This window comes from Balearica regulorum, chromosome 1 (assembly GCF_011004875.1).
Source record: "Balearica regulorum gibbericeps isolate bBalReg1 chromosome 1, bBalReg1.pri, whole genome shotgun sequence".
Taxonomy (NCBI): Eukaryota; Metazoa; Chordata; class Aves; order Gruiformes; family Gruidae; genus Balearica; species Balearica regulorum.
In genome coordinates this window covers 154,151,538-154,175,747 of record NC_046184.1, presented here as the reverse complement: position 1 = coordinate 154,175,747, position 24,210 = coordinate 154,151,538, and positions in this window count along the sequence as shown.

Genomic DNA, 24,210 nt, shown 5'->3' with positions numbered 1-24,210 from the left:
TACCATCACACGCTGCCACCTGCCCACTCACCTCCTCCTCCTCCCTACAGCACTGCAGCGGGGCCCAGGAAACGCTGCTTCAAGGAACCACTTATTTTTCCCCTTTTTTGTTCCCCCTACCGATGGAGCGCAGAGGTGGTAAGGAGGCATTTTGCTCTTCCCACTGTGCCTGAGCTGCCAGCTTCTCCCAAGGAAGAGCCCGCAGGTCTCTGTAGGGCTGCCCTTGCGCTAGGCAGGCAGGAAGAAATCCAAGTCCCTCCGATCTCCAGGCAGCAGGATGTCGGTGCCTACAGAAAAAAAGGAAAGATACTGTTGTTGAGACACACATTTTCACACCTCAGAAGATAAAGTTTTGTTTGTTAAAAGTTATGAAATAGTGGTTAATATTGGTCCATAATGAGCTCTGGACTAAAAGGTAAAATAAAGAAATCATTCTTTCTACCCATTTGGCTTAGCAACAAAAAAGAAGGGGAAGAGTACACCCACAGTAATAAAGATACAGGCTTTTAAAGTCTGCAATCACTCTGTTTTGCACAGAATGAATGAATCAGAAGCTCAATGAGCTACAGAAAAGAATTTCAGGGGAAGCATGAAAACAGTCCTCCTCCGTAGTTGGATAATCTCACTAATGCCTGGAAAAATAAAACCTCCATATTCTAAGATTGAATACTTCCTTTCATATTCCTTCCTATACAAATTCATACGTCTGTTCCCTAGCACATGTTGCTGCTAGACTACCAGTTGTGCTAAAGAAGGTTCAAAGGGAAAAACATTAAAAAAAAAGGAAAAGGCAACCAAAACCTTCAATGATTAGGTCACCATTCCTTCTCTGTTAGCTGCAGCGGGAAGAGGTGAAGAGCCCACCTCTAAGGGTTGAGATTACTGTCCTAGAGACATGTTTGCTGACCTACTTGGATAGTCGGTCCCTGAGCCACGTCCATCAAAATGAGCCAGTTTAAAGCTGAAACAGGGTAAAAAGCGCTAGCACAAGGAAATCTGCAGTGGGGATTGCCATGCATTCCCACCGAGCATTGCTGTCAGCAGAGGACGTGTGGTCAGCCGCTTGGAGCTGAAATCTGTGGGGACCTGACCATCTTTAAGGGGAAAGTTTCTGTTACTGAACCTATACTGTGCTCAGCCCGGTGGCACCAAACAAGCTCGCACCTCGTGGGTGTGAGAGAGAAATGCATACAATTAATTCTTCTTGGTGATATTTTCGCAAGAGAGTAGTCGCACAGAACATACATGTATATTTTGGGGAAAGCTCAGCCATGACTGCTAATAGTTAACCTAGTTGATGAAAACACAAATTATACTTGTCAGTCTAATTTTAGTGTGGTAAACTAGGGACAGAGCTCCAGCTAAAATATAAATGCACTGAGAATGTAATTCTGCAGTTCATAGTGCTTACTTAAAACAAGAACTGGTATCTAGAACAATCTTTTGAGGAACTCATTTTGCAGTTGAAAGAGCTGAGGAGCTTCTCTAGGATTTTTTATTTGATTATTTACACGCCTTCTGTCTTGCACTTAATATCACATTCAGAGCCTAGATGTGCTTAGGGACATTCAGATGCTCAAGTCCAAGAGGACCACTTGTAAGGGGACACAGGTCCTTAATCCTGCGTCTCTATAAGCCAAGCACAGCTTTAATTGTATTGCTATAGAAGGAATAGCCAAAAGCTATGTTAGGCAAACCTTGTAGGAATATGTAATATCTTTTATTAAACCAGCCAGTAAAAACCAGACAGCCTTTTGGATATGCATGCCTTCTTCAGGCCTGAAATCAAAACGTTTTCATTGCCTTCAGTAAATGTTACACCAGGATTGGATAGGCGTGGGAAATTGTTTCTGCCATAGGTGACAGTGAAAGATGACTTATCAATCACTCATCAGTTTACAGAAAGAATGCCCACAGAGCACAGGAGGAGAGGTGGGGTGCCGAGGGGCGCGCCTCCTCAACTCTTCTGTAAAATGTTTCTCCCAAGAAAGCAAGTGTGGTTCCCTTTGTATGTGCAGTTTACATATACCTGGCATCTTTGAGAGTGACTTTGCAGGTTGGAGTAAAAATGAAATATTACTAACCCTATGGCATAAAGCAAGTGTTAACTTATTTAATATGTCTGGTGACTTATTGAAGTGAAACACATGGGTACAGGCTCATGAAGTCTGATTTGATTTTAGCATTTGATCCCCACCTTCTTCACCACAAAGGCCCTATCCCATGAACTTATGCAGTTTATCTCCTGTCCAAATTAACTGCTCAGCCTCTTCTGTGATCAGCTGGATGATTGTACTAGACACAGAAAGGATGTCAAATATATGCTGAAAATGTCACATTCTCCCAGGCTACAACCTCCCATCAAAGCCTCTCCCTTCCCACAACACGTGCATACGAGGGATTTTCCAGATCTGGTGGTCCAATGTGCGGGGGAGCTCCTGTCACGCGGACAGCATCTTGTGCGCTGGGACAGAACAAACCTAAGTCCAGCTGGAAGACGGTAAAAGCTACCATCAGTTATAGGTATGCTTAAAGGTAACGCGTGCACTAAACATCCTTCATTCAACGTATTCTGAAGCAGCAATTAAACATTCCTTTGGTCAGTGACAGCTGTAGTACTAAGATAATGCCCAGCAAAGCAAGAGCAAAACCAAAGCTGTGTGAACTGATAGGTTTCCCAGGGGGTTGCTTGCAGAAACAGGATCTGGTAGTACTGATTTATTTTGCAGCTGGGTATGAGACAGTCAGAAAGTGAGTACAATGCCAGGAGGAAAAGAGGAATCCAGTAGTGTGTGTTGCCTTCAGGCAGTGCTTTTTTGGGTAAATAATGTTGTTTTGGGGGAAAGTACTAACTGAAAGGGCATGTCTGCATTCCTGAAAATGGAAGCTGTCTCCTCCTTAGTATTACAGTGTTCAGGAGACCAGAACTTTGAATTTTTATATCAATAAATATACTTTAAAATATATAAAGACCATACCAATGAAATTCTTGATCCACAGTTAGCTACTTCTTCTAAGATAAAACTGTCCTGTGAGTTCCAAGTATCAGCACTGAGTGTCTGAACCCACGAGCAAAACATAGTTTCCATGGCAAACAGAAAAAAAATCACAGGAAATAAATGAGGATGCATTTGTTCAACCTGTTTTGCTTTAGCAAGTTTGCAGGAAGCGTGCAACAGAGCCACCTCGGTTATTCAAGTCCTTGTACAGCACATACTGGCATGGCAGCATTTTCTTTCAACAGGTTAATTTTGAGACAGGACCAGGGAGATGAAACTGTAAAGATTTTGCAATTTTTAATTAAGAAATTGTGTAAGTATATGAACAGCCACTTGATGAACAAAGTAACCAGACATGAAAGAGTTTATGTTTACATAATATGTACACTAATAAAAAAGAGTCATATAAGGAGAGAGCTAGCTCCCTTCAACCTACTAGAAAATAGTGTATCCTGAATTACCTCTCACTGTGCTTTCATGAACACCCTCATGTTTATCACCATCATCTTTATCAGAATTACCAGCAGAGCTGAGCCACTTGAAACTGTTGTTGAAAAAAAAGAGAAGACATTGGGCATTGCAAACTGTATAGCACCCTGAGAACAAATGTGTTTTCTGTCAAATTAAAAAATAACACAGCATATGGACACGGATGAAAATGCAGACGCTGCTGGAGGAAGAACTTGGAAGTTCTTTACCTCTTTCCCTTCCGAGACCGCAGCTGTGAGGCTGCCCGTTGCCTGCAGTGCTGCAGGGCCCAGGTGCTGCCTGGTGGGGCTAGGGCCAGCTGTGCTGATGTAAGGGCATGATTAAGGATTAATCCACAGCAAGGCGTCAAATTGTACTTTACCTGATCAGGCGATTAACCTTTGTTTCTGAGGAAGGACTGGCTCTCATCAGGAAAGGCACTCAGGACCGAGAGACTCCTTGGTGTTTGTTTCTGTCAGAGAAAAAGTAAGGTGCCCAGATTTGAAAACCATGTCATATTTTAACTAATCGGAGGATGAAGGAGTGCCTTGAAAGCATCATGTTTATGAAAGCAGAGAACTTTATACACAGAAATACAGTCTTGTATAATTAATATTGATATGGCCAGACCTTTATGAAGAGGCATGAAAAGAACTTGGGAAATTATCATCTATCTCCACACCTTTGGTTCAGAAACCAAAACATTCAAACACAGACTAATTTGCCCAATGTTAACAGACAACTGCACTCTGCAGAGTTGCTGCTGCCCTCTCCCTTTCCTTCCAGACCTTTTCCTCTCCTTTTAGATTCCCCTGGCTCAGTGGAAGATCACCAGCCTACATTTGGGTAATGAACACTAAAGAGAAGTCAAGAGAATGGAGTATATAAACAAAGGAGATGTTAAAAGAAATTGAAAAATATGTTTAAAAGATAAAGGTTAAAATAACATTTTAAATAAATAAAAGAAAAATATTTTAGAAAATAATCAAAACCTTTTGATAAAAACTCTGATTCCTTTCCTGATGGTGAGCCGTATCTCAGTCAGACCAGTCAGGCTCCTCACAGATAATGAGATTTCTTTAAGTTTATTGTGACTCAAGCAATAGGAACAGGCAAATGGCTTGAGTCTTATTAAAAGTGGTAATGACAATATAAACTGTATTCCTTTAATTTCAAAAGCATTTTCAAGGATATTGAAAAGAATTTATTTAACCTCAGAACAATTTGAAAGATTACAGCTGAGTCACAGGACAACTCTTGGGCAGTTTTTACTCCAAAGGCTGTGAGGTTGATCCGGAACTTCCTTGAATTATTTGAGGACTAATTCCAGAATTAGTCTGGTTTCATGCAGTATAATTGAGATCAGAACTGGGTCAGATGATTTCTTCACGTTACCTCAACTGACTGTTTAATTAACATAAGCATATTCCCTTTTTCTCTTACTGACAATATCATGGACTAACCTAGAATTATTAACAGGTTCTCCAGCATTAAAACTGACCAGTAACATTGCTAGTATTTTTTATTTTTTTTTCAGTGCACACACAGAGAAAACAATCTTCTCATTGGAAATAATTTAATACTAGTGTGTAAAAAGCTGTTCCTCAAAAGGTATTGTGGTTGTGTATATATATATATAGTTTAATGAGTTCCTATATAGATGTATTTGAGCTGCTGCTTTATCAGAAAGCACCACCTCTGATGACAGGTGTCTTTTTAAATTTACCCCTATTTCAGTCACTTTTAACTAAAAATGAGGGGATCTGACATTACTCAACCACATACTTTGTAATTTTATCATAAAAAAATCTCTGTATGGTGTTGCACAGGGCTGGTATTCAAATATCTGCCTGTTGCAAAACATGTTGTTGTTTACCAGAAACACATAAATTGTACAAACACACGATGAAAATTGTTGAAAATATGTAAGCAAGAAAAAATAAATTTCTGATACGTTTTTTATATTATGGCATATTGGATTTCAGCTGAAAAAGCACAAATTCTTAAAAATATCCATGAATTTTCATACACACATGTCCCAAAATTTCAATTGCTCTTTAAGAAAGTAGCAGAAAAACAAGTTTATCAATTAGATCTACCTGGTAAAAAAAAATAGAGTTTTAAAAATATTTTATATTACTGTGGAAATGTGCAGAGAAACATCACAGTTACTTTTCAATCATTTAAAGACGTAATATTTTTCTTTGCAAATTTTAAGCCTTCATCTACACAGAAACATCTATGTTATGTGTAGAACTAGTTTCATAGGCTATGCAGATTTTACTATATGATAAACCAATTTAACTAAGTAATTTTATGTTACTCTGGTTAAACCACACATATTCTGTCTGTGTATCCACACATTTTAAGCTGTAAAGGTTATTTAGAATATTGTATCCAATAATTATGACAACTGAGAATGATATGACATTGACATTTGGGATCAACATAGTTGATTATTTATTACATATATAAGCCATGATAATACACTTTTTATAGTTATTGTAAGAATTTAAGTATTTTTAAGATCAAGCATATGCTGTCAACATTATTTTACTAGTGTAATTTTTAAGATTAAAAATTTTATTAAAAATCTTAGTTAACATAAGAACTTTGGAATAGAAAAATCTCTTCTTTAGAGGATCGCAGAAGACAGTGCGCTCTGTTACTGCCTCTAGTCCTGACCACAGAAGAAACATGAAATATTGAGCAAACAGAGCTTCTCAGAAACTACAGATTGAATTTTTCACATCCTATATAGTCTTCTAAGAACAATCCTAAAATAACGGGAGGTCAGACTGCTGGTAAAACAGCCGATAAGAGAACCATATCTGACCTTATCCCTTCCTTCAATAAGACCCATAGAATGACCCACAAAGGGTATACAGTCTTCTTATATATTTATTGTTATCTAATGGACAATACTGGATGTAAACAGGTTTAGCAAGAATAGTAAAATTTATTTTTTTTTCTTACACTGTCTAAAATAATTTCTCAGCCTTTTTTAAAAGACTTAAATTCTTCTGTCACCCTCAACAGATCAGCATCCCACCACTATTGAAGGTAGGTCAGTTGGTCAGTACTGTGATAATAGCAACATTTTTGGATGGTGAAATTGCTGTAAATGCTGTACAACTGAGGTCAATGAATAAAAAGTGTCTTCTCTACAGGTATGTTTCCCTGAAAGGCTAAAAGAAACTTGTGCTACAGAAGTAGAGATATTCACCTCTCACTGTGGGTTGGACTGAGAGCTATAACTTTCTCATCCTTTTTAAATGATCCAGTTCATCTCTGAGACCATGTCTGTTATCAGGTCAGTGATTTCTTCCCAACCCCCAGTTCCAGGCAAGTGCTGCAGCCAGACCCACTCCGCTGCGGCGTGAGGTGCAGAAAAACATTGTTATTCCTCTTCCCTGCTTTTGCAGAGAAGATATTGAGGTTTTGGGTCTGGAAGGGAGCCCGGGGAACCAAGACCCCGAGATCCCATGAGACACTTGGTGTCCTCTGAGCTGTCGTCACCTCTGCTGCCAGACAGCACATCCATCAGTCCCAGCTGTGCCCCATCCTAGAGCTCATCTGGCTCAGTTTCAGGTCATCGTTGTTTTTGAAAAACCCTTCTTAGACAAAGCAGCCCGTGTTGATCCTTCCAGGCTTTTTTTGGAAGGCATCAGCCAGTTTTGTTCAAGTTCAGTAGAGGGCAAAAAGCTTTCAAGATCAACTCTGTGTAGTCTGAAGAGACACACCTGGGCAGAGCAAAATATTGGTTTTGTACAAGTTTTCATCTTTCCCAGATCCAGTTCCAGGTCTTAGAATCAAACAGATACAATTCCCTAACCTTATCATCTCTGTGGCACAGGAATCACCATTTGACACCACAGCATTGGTCCACAGACTGGTTTGTCACCCTGAGTCTGACAAGAAATGTTTCAGAAAAAGGTGAAAGAAAACCCAGAATGAATAGGTGCAGAATAATCTAGCCATGGGGGAAATATCTATCTAACCTCTACTAACTGCTAGTTCTCTTACGCCATAACACACCATGGGTATATCCTGTCTAATTAACTATAAATGTTCTTGATATCTGTATAAAAGTCTAATAATTTTTCAAATCCTGCTAAGCCCTTTGCCTCAGTTATCTTCTAGTAATCAGTCTTAATAGATAATTACATGTTGCATAAAGATTATTTCCTTTAAACCATGTTTAAACATGTTCTTTTCCAATTTCACAGGTCATCCCCTTTCTCTCATACTATGAGGCCAATAAAAGGAATCTCCCAATTTACATTCTCTTTGTATTTAGATTTCCAATATTTTATCTCTGTCTTTTAGTCCCTCTTACTTGTCTCCATCCTAGCATGAACTATCTCACGCTCTCACGATGCAGAGGTTTCTGCATAATCCTCATGATTTTAGCCCATTGCCACGAAACTTCAGCTCAGGCTTTGGTTTGTTTTGCTTTGTTGTTCTTAGATGTGACGACCATCATTTGGCATGCTCCCAGTTTACATAACCGTATTCTGCTCCATCTTCTTGTCTATCTTAGCATTGTTTGATTTCTGTTACTGATGTTACATTATGAGCAGAGATTTTCATTACAGTTCAGACAGTGAAAAAAATGTTTTTCCTGCGTGCTGACAGTCACTTTTGATTCCAGCAATCCCTAGAAGCTCTGTTTAATCCAAAATAGATAACATTATTTGTCATACATAGCTACAATTATAAAGATTTTGTGACAGGCTTTAATAAAAGCACTTTGGATGTCAGGACTGCGTGCTTTTCTATTAAGGATGGTTTGGAATTTTTCAACAAAACATTTTTATTTTTGAAATTGGACTTTCATTTCAAATGTTCTAGTGGCCACCTTTTTATGTGTGTTAAGATGACACAAAATTGTGACAAAAATAGGTGTGTGTGTGTGTGTGTGTGTGAGAAAGACGGAGGGAGGGAGGCTGTTGGTGCTGTAAGGTCGGGGCTCTTCCCTGGCATGGGGAGTGCCAAGGTTCAAGACTACTCCGAGTGCTGAAGTCCATTGATGTGTGCTTCGATCTCCCGTCTACCAGGAGCTTCTGGCATTTCAACAAAAAGTTGAAAGGATCCAAATTGTCCAAACATAAATTTTTCATACAAAATGCAGTTCTTGTTTTTTGTTAGTCTCATCCCTTGGAAACTGTTGTTGCGCTAAGACTCTGACAGATAGATATTTTCTTTGCAAAGGCAGGGCTTATTTGCCCCTGTTATGTTACATTCATCACAGCATTTTATAATTCTAGTTTTGGTTACTGCTCCAATTAATATACTAGTTACTGAAGAACTGGTTTCTCTGGTTTTGATCTCACGAACATCCCTAATGATATTTTTGAAAGAGAGATGCAGCATTTACTGCCATCACATTATTTGGTACAGAAACCTATTTTAGTATATTGCTTCATGTTTCTACCCTTCTTTTCTCATATAACTTAGAAATGCTACCTCAAACCTAGTAACAGAATTGTGTTAAACTTTATTTATGAATGTTAACTATTATTTATAAAATGTACACAAACTTCTCCCAGCTACCTTCTTGCTTTTCTGTTAGAGGCAGATTTCGATGAACATTTTAATTTTTACATGCTTCAGGTACCAAAGTGACAAATGATTTTTTGATTCTTTTTGCTTTGTAGCTGGCTAAACAAGAACTAAGGGAAAAACTGGCAAGGTATGTGAGTTCTTGGCCATACGGTTAGAGGGGTCTACATGGAGCTCCAGGCTGCTGTACAGCTGGCAGCAGGGTTGACGTGATCTCATGAGTCTCTTCTGCCAAGACAGAGCTCCGCAGCAGGAATGGTAAAACTCTGCCGCAGACATATGATGCTTTTCAAGTAGGAAGTGCCCTGAGAGGAAAGGGTGGGAGGGAGGGAAAGCAGCTGCTGAGAGTCAAGGAATTACAGATCAACAAGCATGCATGGCTCACACCACCCAACGTTTGGAGGTGGTCAGATGTTGATGAAAGTGGGTCTATTATAACTTTATGCTTTTGCTAACAGCCGTGTAAACAGTACGCATAATCGTAACACAAAGCAACTTGAAGAGGGAGTTGTACTGCTGTGAAAACCTGAGGGGCCCCATGCCTTTTCAGATACCTAGGCAGTCAGTACTTTACAAATACACCTAGCATATGGACTGGGTAGGCTCCGTGAGCCCCCAAACACCCATTATCTACACACTCAGGAATACTGAAGAAATTTTCTCAAGAGTTTTGGAAGTTTCACTTGATAAAGCATGAGTACAGAAGCTGGTACTTATGACCTTATAAGGTGCAAGGGACCTCCCTCTTTCCAAGGGTACTGTCACTTGCTGTGAGGCCTCCATGAGTGTGGGCTCAGCAGGTTTCCGCTGCGCGTGATGCGTGTTTGGCATTGCATCATTCAGCTTTTAACACTTGTGTAATGACACTAGTACGTTGCTACTGCTTGGCTCTGACGCGTCAGGGCAGTTCTGTGTGGAAAAAGGCTTTGAGAAAAACTGTCTAGGTGTGGAATGCTATGTCCCCTCCACATCATGTCTGGCTTTTGCCCTACAGCACTCTTCTCTAGCTCTCAATAAACCTCTCCCCTCAAGCACCCCAAATTTCAGCAAAGCGTATCTTTATTGTCATAGTAGTGGTGGCTGCTGTCCCATCTTTAAGAACACACACACATACATACCTACACAAGTTAAAGTTGAATTTTGTCTTTCTAGGAGGGAACTGATCAAGACTTCATCTTCACTGATGCTTGGCTTGCTGACCTTTACCCTTGAAGGTGGGAGTACTAAAATGAAGACAGTAGAAGATGAGCTTCTGGATGTTGTGTATATTGTAATGTATAATCAGCACCTTATAAACTTGGCTACCTGGACTTCAGAAGCCTAATCAGCCAAGTTTTGGAACTGCAATGTGTAATGTAATTTGATAGGAACATACCGTCCTCCAACTTCTAACCTTTTCAGGTGCAACTCTAATGTCTCTGTGAACAGTAACCAGTATGTTGCAAGTGCACCCAAATTCTGGATGCTAACCACTTCTACACCAACTGGGTGTACTCAGCTTCTACATGTGCAGTGCTAGTGGGCCTTCCCAGATGCAGACCTTCTCTCTGTGCTTTCCTTGGTTTTCTAGGCTCAGGAGTGCACGTGGCCAAGTTTGGCAGAGCGATATCTGCAACTGTCCTTGCCCCAATTCCTTATGCATGAACCTTTCATGGTAGGAGTGTACAAGTCTCAGCTTTAATCTCTGATTAAATCTAGCAAAGTGACAGAGAAGAAAGAAACCTAAATTTAACTGGAATTTTCTGAATACCAAAAATCTTCATATATATATATATATATATAAAAATAAATCTTAAAATTCTAAGTATTCTGTTTATATGAAGCACCAAAGAATTACTGAAATTCTTGTAGTCTTGCTTTTGCTCTTTCTCTAAGTCAGGGCCTCAGAGCTTTGAGGATGAATCCTTTCTGTCCACTCTCTGCAGCCACTTCTGGAAGGTGTGACAGTACCACATTTGCTCAGGTCTTTCCTGTGCACAGTCAGGGACCAGGTGCTCTGGCCAGCAATGAGCACTGGTTTGCTACAGTTTTAAGAAAGGCAAATGTAACAGGTCCAGACAAGTTTTTAAGAACAAAAGCTGGGGAATGCCATGAAGCCAAAATCTTGGAACAAATTGACCTTTTTCCTTGTTTCCAAGCAAGGTAATTCAAAACAAGAAGATAATGGAAAAGAAAGGATAGGTGTAGTCATTGATCACAAAAATACCATAGGAAAAAAAAAAATCTGCCATTACTTTTTCAGACATCAAAGATGTGGGAATCTGAGGTTCAATTTCCTCCTCCATCCTCTCACTAGAAAGAAAAGGCCTAAATACTCATTGGTGCAGGTAGAATAAACTCCAGGGTGGTTTAGATGGAGTTTATGCACGGTTTCAAATACCAGGTTCAGTGCACGTTTCAGGATTCCATATAGATTAAGAAAGCTTCAGCCAGAGAGACTGAGAACACACAACTTATTTCAGAGCATTCAGACACACTGCTTACAGGGCTGGAGATCCAGGTGCAAATCCACTTAAGCAGAGAAAAGAGCAGAACTTAGGCCTTCCCAGTTGTTAGCAAGAGCTCTTACTCCTGGAGAAGGAGTGAAAATCATAATTTCTTTTCCTTTTTGAAAATAAAAAATTCATTAAAAAATCAGAATTCACTTTTCAGATTCAGCTATAGCATCTTAATGCTTTTTTTAATTTTTAGCTCTTTGTCTCTCTCTACTTGTTTGGGATGAGAAGGAGGTTTTTTTCCATACAAAATTTTTCCATAAGGTATTCAGAGATGAAGACAAAACGAGCTCTCATGCCAAGCTGGATGTTGGCTGGTTATGCAACTGTTTCCTCAAATACAGGTCATTTCTGGGAACACCAGACTTCTACCGTTTCAAACCAGCTACATGGCTTCTCCTGGAATAAAACATAATCTGCTGTCTTCAGTATGAACGTTCATCTGTAAACATACACAATGCTTTTGTAAAACAAAAACCAACACGTCTCTTTGTCACATCATAAAGGACCCTATAAACGGCAACGGCTGCCAGACTGTCCCAAGCAAATGAAATTTCACAGTTTACGGGTGCTGGGTGATAATTACTAGGGTGGATATTCTCAGGCATGTCTGCTAGTTGCTGCTTGAAGCCTGGGTACTTTTACTCATTCATTGACTAAACACAACGTGAGTCATTAACCTTTATATTTACACACACGTGTACGTACACACGCGCGTACGTACACACACACATACCCTGAACAGCTGGGCTTCTAAAAACTTTTAAGCTATAAACATTAATAATTAATTCGCTCTGGCAGCTACGTGCGCTATTTCCTCCTAAGTCTTTCATAACGTCTCCCAAATACCTCCTCCTCGCCTTTCTCATCAATGGGAATTGTTCTCCGGGCACACCCACCCGCCAGTACACACGCACGCTCACACACGCATACGCAAACACACACAGAGTAAACTGAAAATGGCAAATATGCCATTCAAGAAGGCTGTCATGGAAATAAATTTCCAGGGCACTGAGCAAGTCATTGTATACTAAAAAAACAAAGGGTTGCGTTTTTACGTCGGCTGCGATGTCCCAGCTCTCTTTGCCCACTAAGGCAAACATACACACAGAAAAAGTGAGTAAGTAAGTCAGACAAGAAAGTGAAATAACTTGTGAAATATTTGTCAATTCAAGTCTTTCATTAGAAAAAAATAATTAAAATAATTATTTTAAAATGTGCAAATACTTTTCTTGGGGGAGAAAATAAATGAACAGGTACCTGACCAGCTCTGATAAATGTCAGCTGAGGCCTTAGATCAAACATTAAACCTTCAAGTGTCTTGTTTCGCCTAAGGTGGTAATGCATATTCAGCATGGATTAGGAACCACAGATTAAAAGGTATTTGTGTGCTTAACTCTCATGCTCTCAGGGACTTCATATACTTTAAAAAATTGTCTTCAATTGAAATTAAAAGTCTAAAAATAATTTTTAAAAAACCCTATCTCACCCTGAAGGGCGTCTCCCTGCTGACTTTAGCATAATTTCTTCAATAACTCCAGGGTAATCGGTCTTCCTGCCAATACGAGGCATATAGCGTATTTGCATGATCAAAAGTCTTACAGTGCATAGCACATACATAGGAGATCCGAGGAGAAGAGGAACACAAGGGCATGTCCCAGGAGGAAGGAGGTTGCTTTGACCAAGGGTCTCATTGCTTCACTGTGGGATGTGAAAGGGATGTGAAAGGTCAGTGCTGGAGTCAGCAGCTTCCTCCCCGCTCCGGGGTCTGGATTGCCCTCTGGCCTCAGCTCCTGCGTTACCTCAAGAAGCATCTAGCGTTGGTCTCACGTGGGCATCTTCTCCAAACTGCTCACGAGCCATGTGCAGTTGGCCACCTGTGTTCAGAAGCTGAGAGAGAGCGTGACAGAAAGAGAGAGAAAATAAGTCGCCTTTAGCAGGCAGCTCATCCCAACTGTCTCCATTTAGTGTCTAGGGAGACTGGCCTTACGAGGTTGTGGTTAGCCTACATGAAAAATTCCCTGTATTTCACTAGCTTGAACTCCTCGTTCTTTTTTAACTGGTAAATGTATTAAAAGGAAGATGACGGTTGCACAGAGAAAAGCCGCACTGTGTTTTAGCTTTTGTTATCGATGTTGTAGGTTTATGTCTGAGCATGAATAATTGCTGTTGTTTATTGTTTCTTTGCAAAATAAAGAAGAAAACCCTTTCCTGTCTCACAGGGGGGCAGTGGCATCTAATGAATTCTTGTGTTGTATTTTCAGCTGCAGGTTAAAATGCTGTGTATAATGGACAAAGATAGCACTTTCAAACATTTTTCTGGGATTGTGAATGTTCTTATGGACCATTGTTCAAAGTGCGTCCTAGGGCTATGGTGGAAAACGAACAGACACAGAAGGTGTAGATTTGGATGGAAGGAAACCGTCAGCTTTTCTTCTGCCAAAACCAATGCTTCTTTTCTTCTCTTTTACACTTCCAGATGTTATTGCTGATATCTTTCTTTAATGGGTCACAATGGAGACATTGTAGATTCCAGTTTCTCCTACCAGGCTGGATTTTCTCTGGTTACCATTCTCATAGCTAGCTGATAGATGGAAGGAAACATAATTTCTTCCTACCCTGTCTAACATCTCGTCTGCACGTCACCATGGATTCACACCATACACCTACTCTCTTTTTCACTTTTTATGTTAGGTAACTAGTTAAGTCTACTCCAAGATTTAGCCCAAGGGATCAGAGCAAACAGTGCTTATTTCTAAATAGGAGTGAGGAATTTGACAGCCATTAAGAACATCTGTAGCTATGCTTCTGTCCCCTTCCTGACACACACATTTGTGCTGCCGGTGATTGCCTGGAGGGACAGGAAAGCCTCCGCGGCACACACCCAGGTCACATCTGGTCAGAGAAGTTTCAGTGCTTTCACTATGTTGGTCACGGCAAGAGACTTGAAGACTGATAGGCAATTTCTGTAATTGCATGTTTCTGTGGAACTATTAGCCAGCGAGTAGGATTCCTGCTGTTACAAATATAACGGGGAAGAAGTGTGCTGTCAAAATGAATTAAATGCACCTCTGGTTTAATTAACAAAGTGGGACTGCACTGCAACTATCCAAGTCATTTTACTGAATATGCACTTTAAGTGGCACGATCTAAAAGAGGAACAGGCCCCTTCGTTTGTGCAAACAAACATTCAGGTCCCAGCTGGAAAGAGCAGAAGCATGCTACCTCTGCCAGCCTGCTCAGAAACTGTATTTTACTCGTCCTCACCTCCAGCCCACAACAAGGGCAACAAAGCTGCCTTGAGCAGGGAGCTTGCTGCCATTTGCCGTGCTTAGTCCTAAAGCCTTGACAGGGAGCCCCTTTCGTGGGGAGCCCCTCGGGGATGGCGCAGGCATTAGTGGCTGTTGGGAAAAATCTAATCCTGGCACGGAGAAAGACGGATTAGGTACAGACCTGTGCAACTCTACCTTTGCCTAGACCCTGCCCATCGCTGCTTTCTGTTTCTTACTTTACCTTGTGCCTAACTGAAGCTTTGAATTATGTTCTTTGTTAGGAATAAAATGGTATCAAAGAAAGATTGCATACATCAAATGTTTATATAGGATCTTCCCTAAGACTTGAGTGTATGGGAGTTGTGGAGGGATAATTTTTCCGCTAATAATTTACTCTGACATGCTCTGATTTTATAACATGGACAGCGTTTTGTACTTCACTCTAGCAAGTAGTATGTAATTCAAGGCTAGTAAGTATGCATTTTGCTCCCCTTTTGCATCCATCAGCCTGCTTTGCTATCATTACTAAGAAAACTGAATAGCAAAATGTATAAGACATAAAAACCAGAAAGAGTAAGAATATTCATTGACAGGATGATAGGGAGCTCAAGCTGACAAGGAAGAGGGTCTGATGAAATGAAACATTGGTCATGAGAGCAATTCAGATTAAAATAAAATCAGCCCTTCCTTCTTTAGTTCACTACTTCATGGAGAGCAATTAAGGAGGCACAGTGTGCAAACATTCCTGAATATCATCCATCACCTGGCTAATCTGCCTGCCAGCCTGCCCAGCCGTACCGTTCCACTAGCTGTTTCCTCTTTCTCTTCCTACCTGCCCTCTCTACTCTGATTAGATCCCTTGTTTAGGGGGGTGGAGGCAGTGGAAGGAAAGAAGGAAGGAAGGAAGAAGAAAACAATTTAACAAGACAAGAAAATGAAGGAATAGTGCCACATTTCCCTAACAGAGTGCAGATGTGTTAATTTACAGGTATGGGTGATGATGACTTTTCACAGCTGTCGGTCTTTTATCACCATCACCACAAATCCTAATGTTTCCATTTGGAGAAATGTCTTCCTGATTTTCTATTTTAGAACATCCTGATCCATTCTAAAACTCATTTTTCAGGACAGGAAATTTTTTAGATCACTAACGGATCAGGAAAGAATACCATCAGCAACATTAGAAACCAACTCTGTGGATATTGGAGGAGACTTTTCCTGAAGTATCTGATGTTGGCTGCTGCCTGGAAGAGAATGATCCGTTTTAGTCTGACAACTTTTAAAATCTTTCTGTTTTCTCTGTGGCATAGTACCTTCACCATTTGTTTTCCTCACCTTATCCCCAACCGGGTTATCTGAGACAATAAATATGAAATGGTTAATATTCAACTACAAATTCAAAAATACTCTCACACTTGAAGTATGTTGGGTATGATAAGGGCTCTGAAAGGAATCAGAGGAGGCTCGGATGCACAAATGATTATGTCAGTATACTCCCACACCTCAGAGAAGCATCTAGTTATGTAGAATATCCCTTTATAGACACGCTCACTTCCATTCCACAGACATCTGATAACATCCTACATTTTAGCATAGGAAATAACACAAGTGAGTGTTACAAACAATAGGAGAAAGAGAAGTATGGCAAGTATAATATTTCTAAGCACATGACAATGTAGATAAACTACAGGAATCTAAACGAAGTGAAGCTTAATTTTTTATTGACTACTTAATAGCAGGAATCCCCACTGCCATTATAAGCTAGTGGCTTCCCCCAGGGTCGTTGTAGAAGGTCCTAAGAAGAGGGCTCAGGGAGGAGCATGTACAGGAAACTTCATGAGCTATACTGGGAACATGTTCCTTGTGCTGTTCAAAATGGGAGAACTAAAAACGAGGACACCAAAGATGACTCGTACCAGCAGAGGAGGGCACTGATAACACAGGGTTTTAAAAACTGGATTTTCTTTGATTGTGGAGGCCCCAACCCTGGAAGTGTTCAAGGCCAGGTTGGATGGGGCTTTGGGCAACCTGGTCTAGTGGAGGGTGTCCCTGCCCATGGCAGGGGGGTTGGAACTAGATGGTCTTTGAGGTCCCTTCCAACCCAAAACATTCTGTGATTCTATGATTCTATGATCTCTCCTATGGTTCTGCCAATCAACCAGGAGTGCCTGCATGCCAGAAATTACTTCCTTGTCTTCCAGGTGGAGTGCCTGAGCCCTGTTTGCCACAGTGCACGTGCAGCTGGGCTCTGCTGGCAGCTTCCTGCAAGCCCCGCAGCTATCAAGGGACTCTTCACCCCAGCTCCTACTATTGATAGGGCAAAGAGGGGGCAGTATACAATACTACTTCTCATCTGCCTTTCTGAACTCTGAACTGGCATTTAGTCTTCCTTGTTTTGCAGAACATCACTCAGGCCTGGGTAATCCCTTCTTACTTTATCCAAATACCTGGTTATCTGGTTTCCTGTCACCCTTTTGTTGGCCAAAGATTCTTCTAGCCTGTATAGAAATGGGACTTTATGATTGATTTAGGATTAAGCAGGTCTGATTGTAAATACTTTTTGTCAGCTATTTCAGGAGATTTTTGGTGCCTGATAGTCTGCAAAATCTCAGCAATGATTCCTCTTGAAATATTGGAATATCTTGTTTCCAAAGAAATGCATCAAAAGAGCAGAACAAAACAAAAAATCTCATATTGATTATTATCACACAATAAGTGTAAAAAGAGAAAAAAAACTTGAATATTTGTGCTTAATGGTTGAAGTAGATAAAACTCTTAATTTATGCCCCTGTTAATCCCTCAGGTTGTGAGGAACAAAGTTAGATGCGATCACACAGCTGAACCTCAGGCAAACACCTTGTGATGATTCATTGATGCTTATCCAACTGGAAGACACAAAGTAGTGAAGGAGAAATACCAGACACCAAATTGGCACGTTTTCATTTCGGTTTTTGATAATTATAATTCTATGTCAAAGATTTGCTTTTAAAATATGTGTTACTATGTGCAAAGGTTTTGCACATTATCTCCTAAAGAGAGGAAATAGAAATTATTTAAACTACAGCCTGTTGTTACACTTTGGTGGCGTAAAAAACCCCAGTCCATTTTTTTCCACTTCATTCAGTTCAAAAAGTATTATTTAAGGAGAAAAATGAAAAAAGTACATAGACCCAATGTTATAAGTTTAGTGTCCCAACTTACTATAGATTACTTTTGTTCAATCTTTTCAGTACTAGGACTTTTGCAAAGCATCTTCTTGAATCATATACTGCCAAATGAAAAAAAAAAAAAAAAAAAAAAAGACTCTCTACATATAACTAAGGTTGCCATCAACCTTAGTCTTTTTGGACATAGTAGGAAGCATCCAGCTGCAGTGAAACCTAGTGGGTTCAGAGGAGGCAGCCTACAAGTCATGTCCATGATACTGATCCATAGATGCTTCCAAGTTCCCAAGTCTATATACCAACTTTTATATTGGGATGGGTCAGATGCAGAAAAGCATCCCTATACTCAAATTCCTCAGAAAAGGAAGTGGGCATGGAAACTAGGCCAGGGGTCCTGTAAGTATTGCACCAATCTACAATGCCACATCTCAGCTGCAAGGCCAGGATACTAACATGAAAATCTTAGCTTGTTTCCCCTCACCCTCGAAAGGTTGAGAAGAGAGTGTGAGGGAATGTCTACGTTGACACTGTGGCTTGAAACAGTTGTGCAGTTTTGAAGAGACTTCCCTGTTTGCCTCTGTTCCAGCATATGGGTTCAGGTAGCAGAGTGACTTTGGTGTGCACAAGTTACATTCCCCTTGGAGGAAATTATAATGAAATCACCGCTTCAGAAGTGCTCTGATGCTCCATGAAGACAGTGGGTTTCGACCCAGGGTGTGGGCCACATTGCCACTAGGTTTTATGTAAAATATCTGTGCTATGAGGAGTCTCTTGACTCTTCCACAGATCCCACACCACCATAAAGCGTCTCTCCTGCCATGCAAAGGAACAAGTGCCATCTCTCCCTTTCTATTTATCAACAACCACTTTGCCTCAGCTGTTTTTGCAGGTGACCCTGCATCTTCTACAGAGGCATCTCTGGGTTTGCTACCCTTCCTCTTGGTTACCAACCCAACCTTGTCAGTGTTTCCTTTTCCAACTTGTAATATTTGTCTTCTCTGTCAAAGTATCAGACATCTGCCCGTTCTCCTAGAAGATTCACAGAGACTTGAGGAAATGACATCTTTCATAAAACTATGAACAGGCTGAAAACTATTTGGGCAGATAAATAACACAGTGGCAGCATCAGTGGTTGTTAGCAACGTTGCAAGAAATTCAAGAAGAGAAAGTAGTTTTTCTGAAGAACATAATCACACTGTGGGGATGGGAGAAGATCTGTATCTATTACAGACAGCTTTAAAAGTTCTGTGGTTGGGAGTCCACCACAACATTGGCTGCTCGTTTGAACCTCCACAGCCCTGGCTCACGGTGCCACCAGGCCAGTACTGACCTAGAGGTCCCACCCCTGCACCCTGCAGAAGGCATGTGAGGGCATTCTGAGGGGATCCTGCTTTGGCTGCTCCCATCATGACCTGCACCACCCACCCTCTGTCCAGGTTAATTCGAGCATGGGTAAGGGTACAGTTTCATACTCCTGTCTCTAGGCTGGGAAGAGAAGGAGTAAACCTCTCGCAGCTGCATTACAGCTGTACATTTAGAGCTGTGGTTTAGCATATTGCTGGTCTGACCACTTTTGCAAACTATTCTCCAAGGGCTATAAGCTGCCAGAGAATTTTTCCAGGTTGCAACTGTCTACCTCCGAAACCTTTCATCCAATCCCATCCAGCAGGAGTATCTAGCTCAGGCCAGGCATCCAGGCAAGCTGGAAATGCAGCACATTGTGGTGATTCATCCCTCTTAGCCTTCTGTGGACTGACGCTCTTGCATGGTCCCTCCCCCTTCTTGTATGCACTGGATTATCATCTGAAGATGTAGTGATGGCACCATGCACAATAACATTATTGCTCCCATTCCTGCCATCAGTCACGAGACTGAAAAGTAGATGCTGAAATGTTTCCCTGTATTTACAACATAAGGATGCTACTGGAGTAGCAGCTGGCTACCACTCTCCTCCAGCTTTCTTCAACATTCTTATACCAAAAAACAAACTGCACAATTCTGCATGCTTGGGCACGCCTGCCTCCTTCCAGGACTTCCCATGGTCATGCCTGTCCTTTCACAGAAACCCATTATGGCACCAAATAGTCAATGAAGTTTTGGAGAAAATGTGCTTCCAGGAACACAGCATCTGGGGCAGAGAAGCAGTTTTGTTCCCTATTTTAGCAGGGTGTCTGCAAACAGAGGATAGTATGTGGGTCTTGTATTCCTAGAAGAAAAGTGGAGATACCAAAGGGTTCTCCATCATATTTGCAGACACACCATCATTTCTAATGGAAGTCACAGCATGGTGTCTCATGACCTGGAGAGAAATGGGAAAGTGGACATATGTTAGCATCAGCAGCAACTCCAGGAGTTCGGTTACTGGAGGGAGCGCCCAGCAGGTTTCTGCACAGCCCCTATAACACACAGCCCTGGACCATTCCTCAGCATGACAGGCGGTAGCAAGGCATCCAGCAGATTGGTGACAAATCCTGAGGGGATGCCCTCACTGCAATCAAAAACTTCATTACTACCTCTGGGAGCTGGAACGTCTTGGTTCAATACGTACACATTCCAGGCAGTGAAAGCAAAGTAAGGGGTCACTGTGAGCCTGGAGGAAGCTTTCTGCTCTCACTGCCTAACAGCGACTCTGCTCTGCCCCTCTCAGCACTTGAACACTTAAAGCTTTATGCTGCTCTGCCTTCCTCTGCTGCAGAGGTTAACTGCCCACTGGAGACTTTGTCTCCTGTGTCAAACTGCTGGACGTGGCACAGAGGTAATTAATCAGTACCTGGTGGGCTATTCAGACCTTGACTTCACCCGCCTCTCAGAAGAGTCTGTCAGGGTAGAAAATGGTCTGTTCCAGCTCTCCAGAAAGCTGTGCCCATGACAGCTTGGGAACAGTGGGGAGGATGACCACAGGCAACAGAACAGGGCACTGCACCCTCAGAGGCACAGAAGGACTGGCAAGCTTGCTTTCCCCTCCTCCAAAAGCCCTCTCATGAAGATGGGGCACAAATTTTGCCTTATCCTTCCTTTTCCTGTCCATCCCAATGCTGCTGTAAGCAGAAGGCTCAAGAAGCCACGCCAGAGGATGGTGTAGTGCTTCAGGCTCACAGGAGCACCAAGGAAGGAGAAAAGACAGGTAACTCAGAGCTGGTGTTAGAAGGATTATTCCAGATGCTTAAAAGGGCGAGGAGCTCAGGAGCAGGAGAAGTGGGAAGAACAGAAGCTCCTCCACCTTTCTTCAGAGTTTCAAGCCCAGGTTCCTGAGAAGAGAAGGAGCTGGAGGAGAAAGGGACCTGAAGAGAGACCCCCACACCAGCAATTGCAGGTAGAGAGCCTGGTGGAGAGCGAGCAAGCTCCGGACAGCACGGTGACTGATTTCCTCTCTTCGGCAGGTGCGGTTACAGGTGACACAACACAACTTTTGATTGGGCCATGTTAGCCAGTTTTTGCCAACGTTATCCCCACTGAATTGTGTTACATCACTGACAGCAATGGGCACTGCTCCCCAGGGGGATGTCTGCACTGCTGACTGTGTTTTCTTCCCTACCTCCTGCATCCCTTTCCTATCTCTCTTTATCTGTCTGTGCTCCTAAGCAGTTCTTGGCCATGTTGGCTTTCCCACACTCTACCATGTTGAGCTCCATACAAGTGATGGCCCCTGCCAACTCAGGAGGTGAAGTCACCTATGCTAACCCATTTCTTCTTAGCTACAGGTATTTCACCTTGATCTAAAACTCTGGGCCATCCTAGCATGTGCAGTACTTTTTTTTTTTTTTTTTTTTTAAACATGGGATAAGAGCAAGCTGCAGGAGAAGGGTGTGTGGATTGTAGGTACTGATGGCCCATTATAGCATGGGAAGGGTGTAGTAGTGGTTCCTTGAATAGCTGTGTCAGTGCAGAAAGCTTGGCCCCTAAGTGCTTCATGTGTGGGAGGGCAAGCACAGTTTCTGGGACTCCAGCTTTAAGTCTGTCTGAGGCAAGGACATTGGGCAACTTGTGAGGCTGGAAGGGCTCAGTGTCTCTGTGAATTGAGCATTTGAGGCAAAAGCCTAGGCGCACAAGAGATGGGAGATTTATTTTCCTAAAATTTGAAAAGAATGAAGGAGGAGTAAGAGAGAGTTTTGCCTGACACAGGAGGAGAATCTTACTGCTGAGGGGTCCCTTCGCACCGTTCAGGGCCAGCTATCTCTACTACTCCAACACTTATCGATTGTCCCATCCCCCAGGCAGCTTCAACTAGCAGACCCTTCAACAAGCTTCCCTCCCACCACTGTGTCTGCTGCCAGCTCTCTGCAGTGCCATATGCAAGCAAACTACCCTCAAGGCCCCCTTCTCCTGTCAGATATTTGCTAAGCAGCCAAAAACACACCCACTCACCACCCCTTTCACCTGAGCTGCATGTAAATTCTGGCTGCTACATCCCCCTGAGCAGCTACTCCAGGAAAGACCTGTGAGGGCAGAAGACTCACCTCAATGGAAGGTGGGGGTGGTTTCCTGAGAGTTATTGAGTCAAAGCACGTACTGATATGCAGAAAAAGTCATAGGAGGCAGAGAAAGCTAGAGAAGACTTAGAGTAACCATGTTTGCTGAAAAGTGATAGTGTATTGAGTGCTACCAGTGAGCAGCTGAAGCCCCTCCTAGGGCTACAGAAATCCCCTGTAGCCTCTCCTGGAGAAAAAGAAAGACTAAACAGACCTAAAAGACATTTAGAGATTTTTTTTTTTTTAAACTTTCTGATTTCCATTATTAAGTTTCATTTCCGGAAAAGATGGGGGCATTTAAACATCCTGTCTCAGATGCTCTCCATCAATGAGAGAACAGATAGCATCCCAAGCATGCATGTCATCCTGGGTGTTTTGTGTGCAGAGTGTAACGGGTTGTACACAGTTTTTCCAGAGAAACCGTTCCTTTCAGTTTCAGTCCAAAACGTGTTCTCCCACAACCCTGCAGGACACAGCAGGCACCCATAATTTGGAGGGCACTGGCATCAAGGCTCCCCTGCACGGCCCTCCACCTTGCAGTGTGTTGGCCAAATGCATGACTTACTTGCACATGCAGTAAGAAGCTCCCTGCAGTAAGGGAGGGTTCCCATCTTTGGTGGTGTAGGAGGAGCACAGACTCATGATCCACTGACGCATGGATGTGCAACATCTCTATAGGGCCTGAGTGCCCTGAAGGATCCTCATTCAGCCTGAAAAGATGGTGCCAGCATCCCACTGACTTCATGGCCAGAGTTGCAGAAGGCGTAAGTTTCCTGAGTCCTTTTGGTGAACTCTGTCAAGGCATCTTGGCCTGCCTTGGGCCTGAGCAACAATTGGTGGTAGCCCTTGCAGTTTAGGTGATCGTAGCTGCCATGCACTGGGAAGTGGGTGCACTGGGAAAGAAGGGCCTTGCCCCTCTCCCCCATGACACACACAGTTCTACAACCCCTGGATTGCAAAGATCTCAACAATTTTGCTGATGTCACCTATTTGTGCTATATGTAGGAAGCAGGTGTGGAGAATGGTCTTGGAGAGCTTCACTGCAACCTGTCCATGGCGGACTTGACCATCCCACACTGGTTAGCCATAGACCAGGCTTTGAAGTTTTTAAGGCTTCACAGGGCTAACACTGCTATTCAGAACGCAGATAGCAGCTTACAAAATTTCATGTCAGGATGGTAAAGTCCTGGCAGCAGCTCACAACAGAGATTCTTGGTGGTGCTTCACTGCAGTGGGAAATTTCATACCCACTCCTGGTCATCCCAATGGTGATGCAGTGCCAGTAGTCTCAACTCAACGCCAGTCAAGCCTGGGAAAAGTAGTCAGAGCAGACACAGAAATCTGGGAGTGCAAGCGTCAGTTCACTCTGGGTGTCGTACTGGGCCACGTACTGAAGCCACAGGATTCACTCCTTGCCTGCAGCACAGTGCAGCAGACACTGCAAGGGCTGTGAGGAGGGAGGTGGATGGAGCTGCACATGGTGTCATGCAGAGACAGCATGAGCAGGGACAGAAGTGATACTTTCATATGTTTGACCTTACACAGATAATAGCAGTGAGGAAACTGCTGTGGGCAGTGGCATGAATCTGCATGAGGCAGATGGACAGTGTGGCACTTCCTAGAGGAACCTGAGATTCAGGAAGAAGAGGTCTGAAGCACAGATTTCCTTTAGAAAGCTTTGAACCGCATGTGAAGTGGGGGCATTCAACCAGAATAAATCATATCCCAAGTAAACTCCAAACTGCCTGTAAAGGATGTAACACAAAAGTCTCAGCACT